Source organism: Manacus candei, unplaced genomic scaffold, assembly GCF_025592945.1.
Source record: "Manacus candei isolate 608988 ecotype Guabito, Panama unplaced genomic scaffold, ASM2559294v1 h1tg000029l, whole genome shotgun sequence".
Taxonomy (NCBI): Eukaryota; Metazoa; Chordata; class Aves; order Passeriformes; family Pipridae; genus Manacus; species Manacus candei.
The window spans coordinates 2,572,125-2,586,786 of record NW_026138077.1 but is presented as its reverse complement, the minus strand read 5'-3'; positions in this window follow the sequence as shown (position 1 = coordinate 2,586,786).

Below are 14,662 nucleotides of genomic sequence, written 5' to 3'. Positions count from 1 at the left end.
AGTGCTATTTAGGGTATTAATGTCAATGACAAAAATTTGTGAAACATAAGAGGATTTTTGCTTTCATTTACCTTAAACTGTTTGGATAAGCTAAAGATATGCAGAAAGCTGGATGAAAGGTGTAATTCTCCCCTTTTCCTCCCTCTATCCTGATCTGGAGCAGAGGCACTACCTCACATTACTTCTCTTTTCAGAAAATGCCAAAGTGAGCAGCAGAGCCAAGAGTCAGGCAGCAGCCTCTGCTGTATGTGGGGCTGATTGTTTCCACTGCTGCCATATGCTTTGTGTTCTTCCAGCTCTAAAATTCATGGAAAACAGCTCACAGAGTAGCCTCAACTGTAAATAAATGCAACTACTAGCACACAAGTAACTGAAGCATTAAAACCCTGTATTAATATAATGCCTTTTTGTAATATTTTGATCTATCATCCTTCTGTGAGGCTTTTTCTACCCCGATTTTTTGCCGCATAATAGTTTTCATGTAAGCTCTGTAAAATCACAGCCAAATATGAGCTACTGTTGCAGCTCACATAGAATTCTCGTGTAAGAAGTCTGCAACAATAAGTGGTATTTTGCTGTGCTTGCAGCTGAGATTAGCCTGAAATGCTGCTGGTGGTGTGCAGAGCGGTGCTGGATACACCTCTTTGCTCTCAAACTCTGTTCAGGAGAGTCTGGCATCTGAAGTGTTCCATCAGCCTTAATGTGAACTGGCAGGGAATGGCTTTTACTGTGAGCAGTAAGGAATTTGGATTTGTTTTTCTTTGGTCTGGGACATGGGTACCTCAGGCACTGCCCAGGGGAACGCCGAAAGTGCTGCTCATCTGGAGAGGTCGTGAAACTCAGAGAGTTTCACAAGGATGGAAGGGCTGATGGGCTTCCAGTAAAGCACAGAGTGGTCCCAGTGTCACTCAGCCTCCTGTCACTGGTTTTCCTCTTGAGCTTTCCAGGGGTGAAGCTTCCCAGCACAATCCTGTGTGGTTGGTTCTGTGCTCAGGTCTGTAGCCAAGTTCCATCTGTGCTGCTTCCTCCTCCTCCTCCTCCCCAGCTGGCAAATCCTCTCACTGCCATGACTACAGAAAGCCAATCTGGATGGGTTCCCTCTGCTTTCAGTGCTCTGTTCCTTTAAGGTATCAGTGACTGGAAGGCAGCATTGAATCAGCATCTCAAGCAGCTCCAGCTCCCATCAGATGACAGGGCTTATCCTCTTCCCGCTATTCCCAGTCTGCCCACTAAACTCTACAGAAGGAATTTTGAGGTGTCTCAATTGATGCACTTGGACTCAAGGCATATGGACAATTACATCCTGCTTTTGGAACTGGGTCAGTGAAAACAAGCAGCAGAGTTTGACCTTACTGGAAATGCGACTGTACAAAAGTTCCACAGAGAAGTTGCGGGCGGGGTTCACAATCCATTGAGGTGATGCTTAAGCACAGGTCTTGGGAATGTGGAAATGGAGAACTCCCATGGGATTCCATTTAAACACTCACTGTACCTTCCTCTAATGCTGTGGTAGGACATGGTGGAGCTTGTTTCCTGGCTGCTGAAATGGGAAGGCTGAATGAAATGTTCAGCTGAATGGCTGCTGAATTAGGCAGCACTAGCTTTTAGTTACCAATCCAGTAGCTGAAATGTTGACTGGGGGGGGAAAGAAAATAAATGTTCAAGCATCCTATCCTGATCTGTGCCTGGATTTAATATAAATTAAACATCACAGGCAGTTTAACACAGGGGCTCATTTGGAGACCTAACAGGAAAGGGGTTAACTGAGAAAACTGAGGACACAAGGACTCCTGAACCATTCAGGAGAAGTTAAAAGAGAAGTATAGCTGATGGTTGTGAGCAACAATTCACTTAACTGGGACTGCTCCTGTATCTGTTCACAGTCCCAAGGCCTGGCTGTTCCTGTGATTACTGTTGGTGTGAGCAGAGCTTTGTTTAATATGCAGGGAGTGTCTGGAAAAATACAGGAGAGTGTGTTAGAGATGCATCTTTGTGCCTACTAATACTGATATTGCCATAAAAACTGAAATCAAACCCATATGGAAACATCGAGTTTTCCTGAATTATCTTTACCATACTCTGCAGAGAATATAAAAACTTAAATAGGTTAAGCTTCCCCTTGTAACAAATTGGGATGAAATTCTGTTATTTTACTGGGTAAATATTTGGGTCAGTCAGTTACTATTACAGAGTGATTAGATTGCTCAAGAGGCTTTGAAACAAATGTAACTAATGAATTAACCTCATTCAGGGAGTGTGAAATCTGTTCTAGGAGAAATGCCAACTAGTTCAAACAATACTAATTATGGACTCACAACAACAAGCAGCTGTGGAAGCTGGAGCTCATTCCCCAGTGCTCCTGTCAGAACTGGGAAAATGCTGCTCTGCACCAAACCTGCTCAACAAAAGGTGGCATGGCAAAAGCAACCTGCTTTTCTGGAGGTGGGAGCACAGATCAAATCCCTTGCAAGGTCAAATTATCCTACTTTGAGGGTCTTCTAATCAGAAGTGAGGTACATACTGGCATTGTGCTGCAGAGCAGTGAGCCAGCAGTAACTGTGTGTTCACCATATGGGGAAAGGAATCCTAGAGTCACTTCTCAATTCTAGCCCCAGGAACTTGAATTTCCACTAACCAGAAACTTTATGAAATGTTCAAATGAACCACCTCTTGAACTGCCCAAGTTTTGGCTCCTTGTTGATCTAAGTTCTACTGTAAAACCATTTACAATACTGACAGATTTGCACTAAACAAAAGTCATTGTTCAGGTCTGGAGTTGTGCTGTGGCTTTGCTCAGGCTGATAACAGTCTGTGGGCTGACTGTAAAGCAGAGACTTAAAGCTTTTACAATTAAAATAAATGCCTTCAGATGAAGCTTTTAGGACCTAAGTTCTATCCAAGCTATCTAAGGCTCAGACAGGTTCATAGCAGCAAAGGCTCGAATCATATACACTAAAGAGACCTGTTCAATTGGTACCCCTGAGTTGGGGCTCGGTAACATCCTGAATTTTATAGCAGAGCAAATCCAGTGACAGCTTCATATGCCAGTTCCAAGGTACTCAGCACTTTATTGAGCTCTTATCATGGCTAAATATGATTACACTGAAGGTGTCTCTAAGCTTGTTGCCGTTGTCACCTTCTTGACGGAGAATCAATATTTGATTCACCACATAATTCCGTGTTAAGCTCAGGTCTCACTTCAGCTGTGGCACACTGACAGGGCTTGAAAAGTTATGGAAAACTGTAGGCTCAATTCTTACCTTTGAACTTTCAGGCATGGGCTATTGATTTAATGCAGAAAAGCCACAGGGGGGGTCACTCTGGATTAATTCAAACTCATCTTTTAGAACAATTACCTTAATGTTTAATAACATTGTTGTATGCTATGACATCCAGTGACAAGGAAGGAGGAAACAGGATAAGAAATTGACACAGTAACTCAAAACAACTCAGTTGGGAAAACCTTTGCTGGTGAAGGTCCCATGTGACTTATTTTAGGAACATGACATTGTGCAATTGTCTAACCCAGCATCCCCTAAAAAGTGGATTTTTGGTGACAGATTGCACAGTTTAAATAGCAACTTGAAATAGTTTGTTAGGTAAGAAAGCAAAATGTTTTCTTTGGTGTTAGGAGGGGTGAGAACCACTCCTAATCAGTGAAGGGATGTAAAAGAGCCTGGAAACAAAGCTGAGGATGGTAGTCATGGTACTTTCCTACATTTCAGATGAGAAATCCTGTTCACTTTGCCCTTGACACTTGTATGTGTGTGCATCAGAAACACAGCCAGACTGCAGCTGGAGAATCACTGAACCACAGAATCCCTGAGGTTGGAAAAGCCCTCCAGGATCATCAAGTCCACCCTGTGCCCCATCCCCACCTCATCCCCCAGCCCAGAGCACTCAGTGCCACGCCCAGGCCTTCCTTGGACACCTCCAGGGCTGGGGACTCCAAACCTCCCTGGGCAGCCCCTGCCAAGGCCTGACCACCTTTTCCAGCAACAAATTCCTCCTGATGTCCAACCTGAGCCTCCCCTGGCACAGCTGGAGGCCGTTCCCTCTCCTCCTGTCCCTTGTTCCCTGGGAGCAGAGCCCGACCCCCCCCCCTCCCCTGGCTCCCCCCTTCTGTCAGGGACTTGCAGAGCCAGAAGGTCCCCCCTGAGCCTCCTTTTCTCCAGGCTGAGCCCCCCCAGCTCCCTCAGCTGCTCCTGCTGCTCCAGCCCCTTCCCAGCTCCATTCCCTTCCCTGCACACGCTCCAGCCCCTCTGGGTCCTTGTCATGAGGGCCCAGAACTGGACACAGCCCTGGAGGGGCCTCAGCAGTGGGACAATCACTTCCCTGGTCCTGTTGGCTACAGAGAAGAGAACAGCAGCAGTGACTGTAGCTGTGCAACAGGCAGCCTGTCCAAGAAGAAAAGTGCTGCCAGGCAGCACCAAATTCTGTGGCTGTGTGGAATTGCTCACTTTAGTGCCTGTTCCCTCGGGCTCCCAGCAGGAACACCTGGAGCACAGCCCTACTCCTTCTTACAAACAGGCCTGGCCAGACACTGAAGGCAGCAGTTCTATTGAAGGTGCTTTTCCCTGTGTGTGTTTGACACCAGCACCACCCAAATTTACTTTCCTTTGGAACTTTTAGCTTCAAAATTGGTGAGATTTACCTGGTGCAGTAACTCCAGGCCCTCAGATTTCCCAAGTGAGGAATTCCCCCGGCATGACTTGCAGCACCATCAGCCCCTTGTCCCCAGCGGGCAGTATTCCTGATGGCTGTGTCAGAAGGGGGTCCCCATCTAGGACACAGTCACCATAGAAACTGGGGGGATTTACTGTGTGTCTGTGTCAGTTCTTTGAGCTGCTTAACAGCTGGTTGATAACAAGCCATGTTTGTGCAGCTGGAGGAGCGTGGCAGAGGCAGGGCCCCGCTGCAGCACGGGCTGTGCCAACATCCCAGGAAGAATTCCCTGGAAAGGCCCTGCTACTCACTGCTCGTGTGCATCACCTTGCATGCCCCCTTTCTGTAGCTTCGGCTTCCTCATAAAAATGTAATAAAACCCCATGGGCTCTTTGTCTGGAGACAAGGAAGGGCTCCTGGCACATTTCCACCATTGCATTTTGCTTATGGTTTGACCAGGTTTGTCTGACCTAGTTCTGTTCATAAACTGGGCTTAATGGTGGAGTCCTGGAAACATTCCCAGCTGCTAAAGCCAGGCTATTCCCTCTGCAGTAATTAATTGCAGTTCAAAAGCCCTTCACCAGCTATGTATCATAACATTAACATAAAAAAAACATGTTCTCTGGGATTCTAAGCTTTGAACAATCTTCTTATGGTGGTGAGACTTGTATTCCATAGCACGAGGGCACCATGGGACCCTGCTCATCAGCTGCCTGCTTCTGAGTGCAGACTGAGCTGGAAAATCTCCTTCCTGGGTACCCGCTGCAGACCCATTATCACAGAATAAAATGAAGCTTTTTAGGGATTTTTTTACTAAGCTGGGTGTGATTTTTCATTCCAGAGTAACTTTCCATCACTTGCAAAAGAAGAATTTGAGAACAAGTTTCATGAAATGAAACTTGATGCCCAGTAATATTTTGAACACCGTAAGGCTCTGGGAGAGTGTTCAGCAATTATTAGAGACAGGGAGAATTGTTAGCACTAACAAAGAGGCAACTTTTGGTTGAACCAAGGGTAGCTAAATCACACATCTTTAGCAGAGAGAGCAGGAGGCTGCTGTAAAACCTATTGATTTCACTGTTTTATGAAAAAACAAGAGGTTTGAATTCCCCTGGAACAAATATTTACGTGCTTAAATTAGCTACTGAGCACGTGAACTGTAGAGGAACCTCCTTCTGGCATGGCAGTTGCTGTGCCGGTTCCTTTGGGATTTCCTGGACCGATCTGTGTCAGCTGCACTTGTTTCCAGCTCACTGGGAAATGTGGGGCTGAGGCCACGAGCTGGTGCAGAGAGAGCTCAGGCTGGGAGCTGCTGGGCACCTGCCCTGCTGAGTGAGGAGGGCTTTCCTGAAATGCTGCAGTCTGGGGAGGGTAGGATGCTCCTAGTCAAGGTGCTCAGCCTGAGGTGTATGTCTGATGTCACCGCAGATCAATTCAACCCACAATGAATTGGCATGGTGGCAAAGGCCAGAAATTCTGTGTAAACAGCACTTCTTCACATGGACAGAAGTGACTGGAAGTTACAATGGATCCCGCCCTGCATAATTTATATCCTTCTCTTCAAAACTCAATGCATAAAGTCATTTACATCCAGTTCTGACCTCTCAGCAGCATCCTTGTTGCTCATTAGCTCATGTGCAACCATTGAAGCAAGCTGGAGGATGAGATTTTAAAGCCTTCTGTTACCAAAGATTAAGATTTTTTTTCCCCAAAATAAGCAGTAGACCTGGTGCCAGGACTCAGATGTATGGGCTCAGATGTATTTTGTCTGATGGAAGAAGATTTCCTCTGCTTTGCAGAGGCTGCTTACATCCCTCCTGCTGCCCTTGAGTTATTTGTTACAGCTTTCCTGACACCTGGAGAGGGACGAGCTGGTCCCTTGGCCAACATCTGAAGGTGGACAGTGTGAAAAAAAAGAGGTCAAGTGCAGTTCAGTAGCTTTCAAAAGAAGCCTTGGGTATTTTAAGCACAACACTTCATTTAAAGTCGGAAGTCTGAGGTGCAACACTCTTCAAAGAACGCCAAGTTCTTACTTTGAGGACAGCTCCTGTGTCCCTGACAGTGTTCCTAAGGCAGGGAACCACCACGTGTCTGCAGTGCAGAATGCTCTGCTTTCAAAGCCTGCAAAGCCCCAACACCTCAAAGCTCAGCCTCAGCTCTGCCCACAGTTTCAACTTGTGTCGCTACTTTGAAATGCAAGATAAAATGTAGACTGAGATCTCCCTGAACTCAACCGACTTGAGGAAAGCAGAGGAATGGTGGAGCTGCATTTTACAGGCAGGGAGCTGGGATGGAGGCAAGTCCCTGCCCTTTGGCCTCAGTTCAATCCAGAATGCAACAGCCCAGATCTGAAGGGTCAAAAAACAGGGGAGTTTGGCACTACTTTTCCAAAGAGTGGGCTGGATGCAGCAAGATGAAAGTAAGGCATGGTTTCTTCCTTGCTCCTTTTCAACCATCTGAGCTGTCACAAGTACGACCCTCTCTACCCTTGGGCCCTCAGCTGAATTTTGATGACCTGTGTGGGAAGTGTTTAAAGCTACCACTGCAGACTCCTCCCCGCTCCAGACAAGGCTGCAGACTCTTGGTTGCACCAAAAAGGTTTAAAGTCAAATCAACCACCATAAAATCTAATAAAGGAATTGAAAACCATTCTGCTGTGCTCTCCAGTAGCACTACTTCAGATATACTGTCTTGAGAACTGTAAATGCTTATTTGTGTTTCATCTCTTCACTACTTGATTTAAAAAAGGTGTAGCAGACTTTTAAATATTCCCTGAAGAATTTGGGGGGCCTGCAGTGTTACGTATCTACTGGGGCAGAGTACTCTGAAAGCTGAGATAAACTATTGCAGCAGCAGTTCTGTGTCTTAGCCTGGAAAATGGGATAGAAATCTCATTCCTTGTACAGCTGACAAACACATGTCCACATCTGCTGGAGCTGTGCATGGCAAACAGACCTGCAATTGCTTTTGCCTTGCAGAACATGAAATATGGATGGGGAATGGTTATCTAATGTGAAATACTTGGCAGAAGCCTCAAAAGCTAATTTCATCTTTGTACTTTGTTCCTGAAGAGAGACAGGTTTAATTGGAAGACAGTAGTTTTGTTAGAAGCATCTTGCTATAAAGGACATAAACATTACTGGGTTTTAGGAACGGTGTAAATCCTGTAGGTGCAAGTCATGGGTTGTTGGAATTAACAGAGGTAAAATCTCAAGCAAAAGGCCTCCAGAATGCTGGTTATGAATGCCAAGATAAACTGCACATATCAAGAGCTTTGCTTCATGGCTCTCACATCCAAATAAACTTGTGAGTTCAGCTAAGAACATGCTCCCAGGATGTACCAGTCCTGCCCATAAGCTTGGTTGTCTGATGCCAACCTGAACAACCTACATGGATGGAAAAAATTGCTTTCCTGTCCTGAGAGCCCACCTTTGGGGGACAGGGGCCAAAGTTCTAGCTGGGCTGGTGCATGTAGGGATCAGCGGCCTCAGCAGTGGTTACAACTGCACGTGAGTTCTGCATTCTGTGGGTAAATGGACTGTTCAGGGCAGAGTGAAGGATCTAATCTTTTCTCTAGGGTTGTGGGTGGGATCCCTCAAATGTTACAGTACTCAGGGCACCCTGATCTTTTTTGGGGGTCTAATCTGAAGCAGAAAGCACAATGTAGCATCTTAAATCTTGTGAAAAGGAGACCAAGAGGAAGCGTGCCTCTAAGTGAAAATGGGGAAACAAGTGGGAAGGACTTAGTAAGTGAAGCAACTTCATTATCAAAACAGCATTACAGCATTTCAAAGAAATACAGGGAAGAGTCACCTCCCAGAAAAATGTCCCTCTGTAACTGTGAATTCATTTATTAAAGCAAGAGTGAGCAGTCTTGGAGTGACTTGGAGTTCCCTTATTGCAGTAACTAAAACAAAGATGTAGTAGAGTTGTTGGTTCCTCTAAACTGCATAGAAGCCTTTCAAAGGGATTTCAGATGTTTCTGGGAAGTGCTCAGAACAAAGCTGTGCCATAAATTGGTCAGTTTGGGGCTTGCAAGGACAAAACACGGCACACATGAACTTGCAGCATTCCAGTGGTTAGGAACCTGCATTGCACAAGGCTATGGATCACCTGGCACACGGGAAAGGAGTCTGGCCTGTTGTGGGCACTCACGCAGAGCACTGGGCTGGCATTTGCTTCTGGAAGATGAGTTGTCTTCTTTTGCTGGACTGCTGGGTAACAGCAGGGTTTTCCCTGTGTAAAAAGGGAAAACACTGTAAAATGTTTCAACGTGTAAGGAAAGCCAAATTCGAGATGTCTGTGGTATAGAAGTGCATCTGACCTGTTGCTGAACTGTACTGAACCTGCTGAAAGGGCTCTGAGCTTCCCTCAGCTGCTCCAAAGCACCTGTGTAACAGCACTAGAAACAGGGCATTGATACAAAGGAAACCGTCCCAGGAACGGCCAAACTGTGCTTTGCAAGGCATGCAAGGGAAAAGGAGGGGCCAAAGAAGTGTGAGGCAGGGAACAATTCACTGTGCACGTGGTTGAACAAGACTTTTTGCCCCAAAGAGGTTAATTCTCCAGGAAGAGGTCATTTGGCAGCTGAGGTTAACAGAGATACTGGGGGGTGACTGATGCTGACATAAAGTAATGGTCTACTTTTAGTCCTGCCTATCCATGATGTAATAAGATGTAACAGAATTATGAGTTGGTCACAGATCTCAGGCTTCATTAATCATCTGAAAATTTGTAATAGTTTGGCACAATGCATATGATGGAAGAACAGCTTCTGTGTCTCACCAGCCTCTTTCCATCATTTTAACCTCCTGTTTGAAGAAAGAATACACTCGAGTTCTTAGTGCCAGTGGGTATGACCAATCCCAGCAGAAACTTCACTGGTGCATCTTCTGGAAAGTCTAGGGTGTGACACTCACTTCAGCATTTGACTGGTCAGAATAAACCATAAAAATGTGTTAAAAGTTGACTGGATCAGGCCTAAACAAGCTAATGATGAACTCCTGCAGGCCAGTTGTTATCTGGGTGAATTAGACTTTAGACTTCAACTCTCTCAGCTGAAAGAAAGAAAACATCCCAGTATTTCACGTGAGCTCTTGCTCTGGGACAAACAGTTTCTCGTCTCATGCAAACTGCTTGCAGGTAGCTGATGCACAATATCCTTGCAAGGATTAAAAAGGAAATAAAATAACTGGAGAAACTATTTGAGAGTTCCACATCCTCAGGTGCTTTTTTACGGGTAGATGTTGTTGCAGGAAAGTCTGTTGGGAGGACACAATTTTAAGCCTGAAAGCAATGGATTTGGAGACTGCTGAGACTTTGTCAGAGAAAGTTTTCTCTAAACATGACCTAAACTTAGTCAGTGAAGGCTCTGATTGGTTTTAACCAGGCATTACATTTGTCTGCTTAGCACTGGCTGCCCTGGTGCTGCAGCCCAGTTGCACATTTCCTGCCAAGTAACTGAAGAAACCCCAATGTTTTCGTTAGAAAATAGGTAAAATTGGTTCGTGTGGGCAACTAGGTTCATGTAGGCTGAACCTACACTAATCATGGTCAATCTGTTGGTGTGGTCACCTCTTTTCTTTACCTGCTCATAATTTTCACATGTAATGAGCTCCCTTCAGACAATTTAGCCTCCTGAAATGAGCTTTTGGGCAGTTCTATGGAAACATGAGCTCTCTGACAACCAGGCGTGAAAAGGGAATTGAACAAAATATTGTGCTGCTTTGCATAAATCCAGAGTCCATGGACACTGGAATATCACGTGTCTATCCAATGGCAGGAATGGAAAGGGCTCAGAAGGATAAGCAAAGCTGTAGATCTGCTTCTTTTTGTGTTGCTGTTTCACACATAGACTTCTTTGGTAAGTTACTAAATACCAACAAAAACTATATATAAGTTGAAGCTGCTGGTGGCTGGGGCTGTCATGATGTGATTCTTTTTGTGCCCTTAGCTAGACAACTTCTTTTGGCCACACCAAAGCAGGCTGTTAGGTTGAACTAACCTTTTCTGTGATCTGGCCAGGTGGTGGGTGTTGCAGTGAAATGCTGCTGAGCATGTCCAAGGGATTATAAAACAATGACTATTCCTCAGTCTTAGTGTTAAGCTGGGTGCTGATTAATTTGGATTGATCAAGAGAATGGACAGCCTTGCCTGTTTAAAGCTTTACAACATGCAGCTTGCCATCACTAATCAGGAGGATGTACTAATTTGTTGAAAACAGAACTCTAAACTCATCCAAAGAGAAAAGCATGCACTACATAAAAAATACACACTTGGACTCCAGCATTGTGCTAAACTCATTCTGTCTGATGAAGCATACAGTGACATTTGACTGACCTTGTCAGCTGGAGGGGTGAATGGATAAAAGAAATGAGCTTTCATTCTCTGGCTGAACATATTTAATATGCTGGGTAGGAGGTCAGAATGACTCATCCTTTCCATGTGCGGGATGGCCTGGGATTTGTACAGAAAAATCTGTCCTTCTGTTGAATCCCTCCAGAGAGGTTGATGCTTTGTGGTACTTTAATCCACCCCAGGTGCCTTTTCCAAAGTGATACTCAGGTTCTGTAAAGCTGCCACCCCTTCCCATGGCTCTCTGAGTGGGATTTAGCATCAGTACTGGAGCAAGGATTCCCCTGTGCCACAAGGCCAGGAGCTGACTGCAGTCCTTAACACGCCGTGTGCCTCTGCCCCTTCAGAGGGCACCTGCCTGGATCCTGCCAACCGGACTATTGAGCTGCTTCTAGAAGGTTCCCTGACTTGCTCCTGATCTAAGTTACAGTGCCCTGAATGTGGGAAGTGCCGTGTGGCTTTTGTGCTTAACCAAACACTGCATGTCACTTAATGGCTTGCAGAAGGCAGTGGGCTCAGCACAGGTCTGATGCTGCCCAGGTAACAGTTAACTCTGAGAAGGAGCCCTTCCTGCCTCACTGAGAGGTGCCTCAGCTTAATAACCTGCTTCCAAACACAGGTCCTCGGGCCAACAGTGCGCTGGACACGAGGATCTCCACAGGACTTGAATCAGGTGCTGTGCTTTGAGAAACACACCCGCTCCTGCCTCGAGTCTCTGCAAGAACTGGGACTCTGGTTCCTACACACCTCGTTCTTTTTGACTGGGACAGCTAAATAATTATCCAAGCTGGGTGAATGACTGAATGCAGTGAAGAGATGTCCAGAAATGCAGTGAGCTCTCCGCTGCTCTGACAAAAAGTGTGATAACGTAACGACGCAGCCTTGGGAGAGCAACAGGAACGCGAGAGTGCTGCAAAACGTTTGCACGAGTCTGCTGGGGGATTAATCAAGTCGTCTGTACCTTGTAAGATGATACAGGTCCTCCACTCTCCGGTCTAAATGAGCATGACAAAAAGTGAGCAGAAACCTAATCAGTAATTGATAGCTACAGTTGCAGGTCCCTGTCACCACAGTGTCTCCACAGGCAGCCCGGAGCGAGCCCCAAGCGCTCGGTGCAGCTCCTCACCCAGCGCTGTCAGAGCCCCATTGTGCCAACGGCTGTGAAAGCTGAACCCCCGAAGTGAGAAAGCAGGGCAGTAATAAAGTCCCATTTATCCAGCACCTTGGCCATTATCAGGACGGCTAAATGCAAAGAGGAGACGGAGGATTTGCTGTATGCAAAGGGATAATCTTTTCTTTTTTTTTCCCTTTTTGTCCCAGCTGTCTAGACAGCCAGACAAATGCCAGGTTCATTTTTCAAGACCCTGACTGCAAGATGTCTTAACATTTCATCCTTTATCATGGGTGCAATCTGCCCAGATTGCCTGATGGTTATTGATCATATATCCAACAGACTTGGAGGTTTTTCAAGGCTATATCGCCTGGAAAAGTAAAAAGTACCCCTGTCCAAGATGACAGTGATGAACAGTTTCTAAGTTGATGAACATAATATAAAGGTGGCTGAGGCTGTGAAAGTAGCATAGGAGCAATTAAACACTCGAACAGATTAGTGTGAATGCCAGCTGTAAGCACACATCTCCTTGTACTGATATACATGCTCTTGGACTTAAAAGCAAAACAGAAGGAGAGTTCAGAAAAATTGTAAGACTCAAAATTAAGGCACAGTCACACTCCATTGGGAATGCAAGCGTGGAGAAACACGGGTGTATCCTCATAGCCACTCTTTGTCTCACCCTTCTCCCTCCCAGTTCTGCTGTTGATGTCACTCTTCACCAATCTGGTGCACGAAGAAGTGTTTTTTAGGTGTGAGAGCAAACACCAGACTTCCCCAATATGTTTCTCTGTGCTGTGTGTCTGTTGCAGTTCTGCTCAGGGCTCAGTTTCTGCTTCTGACAGACTCCATCAAGCCCTGACTTGAGTCACAGCATGTGAAATTCAAAAGGTGATTGCTGGGGAAAGGCTTTCCAGGACAAAAACCCAGCGTAGTCCACACTGCTCTGCCTGAAAAGTGTTGTGTTTGGACTGAGCACTGGCACTTGGCACAATATGATGGAGCAGGAGGCAATGACACTGCGGACATATGACGGGTAACAAGCTTGTGGCTCAGAGCAGTTGCTCACATCAGACCTATGGAAATTCATACAGGGTGGGATTTAACGCTTGCTACCAAGCAGAATCTTAAAAAGCTGTTCACAAAGAGGGAAGGAAAGCTGGTACTAGTTTGTGATGATGGCTCTCACAGAGAACCAGCTCTCCAGCACTTCCCAAAAAGCCATCTGCCACACTGAGAGAGCACAATGGAGCTCATCCTGATCCCTAATGTGGGGCATGACCTGCAGTGCTGCAGAGAGAAACCGGGGTATGACATTCCTTTGATGTAGCTGGGATTGTTACCCACACTGAGCCCATCAGCAAAATCCAGATGTGCTCTGTCAGGGGTTTGCTGTGCCCAGCCTTGGGATGTCACAGCTGAAACTGTGCCATGGCCCACTGCAGATGCAGGAAAGATCAGAGAATCATCATGGAATCATGGAATGGTTGGGGTTGGGAGGGGCCTTAAAGATCACCTTGCTCCAACCCCTCACCCTGGGCAGGGATGCTCCCATGAATCCCAGACTACTCTGTGCCTGTGCCCTTTGCAGAATTCCTGAGGAAAATTCAGACGTGCTGCATTACTGCATGGTGAACATCAGAGATCTGATTGGCACCAGAGGATTTCCCCTCGGATGGATCATCCACGTAGGGAAGCAGTAAAGCACAAACTTCCACACATTTAGGAGCACTAGTTATGCTTGCTGAAGGATCAGATTGGAAGATGGAATGGAATACTGCGTGCTGGGAAAAACCAGCTCATCAGCTTTCATGCTATGCTCAAAATTGCTTTTCACTGTTCAAGCACAACCACTCCACTGTCCTTACAGAACAAGAAAACCTTTTCCTTCAGCCTCTGACCCTGCTCCTTGTTTCCATTCTCTTTAGGTGCCTAGTTTGCATTTTAGCTGAGTTTTGACTGCTGTTGTGTTCCCTGGAAGGGCTGACTTATGGTGCAGCTGGTGCTTTTTCAGCAGGAGAGACTTTCTTGTTGGGGGACCCCAGAAATTCATTTCTAAATAATCAATGCATATAGAATATCCCAAGTAGAGGTTTGCCCTGGCTTCAAAGGGAGACGGGAATTTATTAATTTAAGTGAAGTAATGTTTATTCTTGGGAGTCAGGAAACAGTGTTGTGTTCCATAAAGATGCTTGAGAGGTGTGAGCAGGGTCTGATGTGCTGTGTGGGAATGCTGTGGTGGTGGTCAGCATGGCTTAAACCTGGCAGGCTTGTCTCCTAACCAGGACTAGTTTATCTCACTTTTAAAGACAGATTAGCAAGTAAAACTACTCAGGGTGTATTTATGCACTCAAAACTTTCTGAGAAATGACCGTGTTTCAAGAGCACATCTGTCATCCACATCAGGGGCCACTCTGCCTGAGTGCAGTTGCCTTTTTCTTCTGGATGTTGGCAATACCCATTTCTAACAAACTCTGTTGGGAATGGACCTGCCAGCTTCAGTCTAACTGTACAGCAAAGCAGCCATTCATA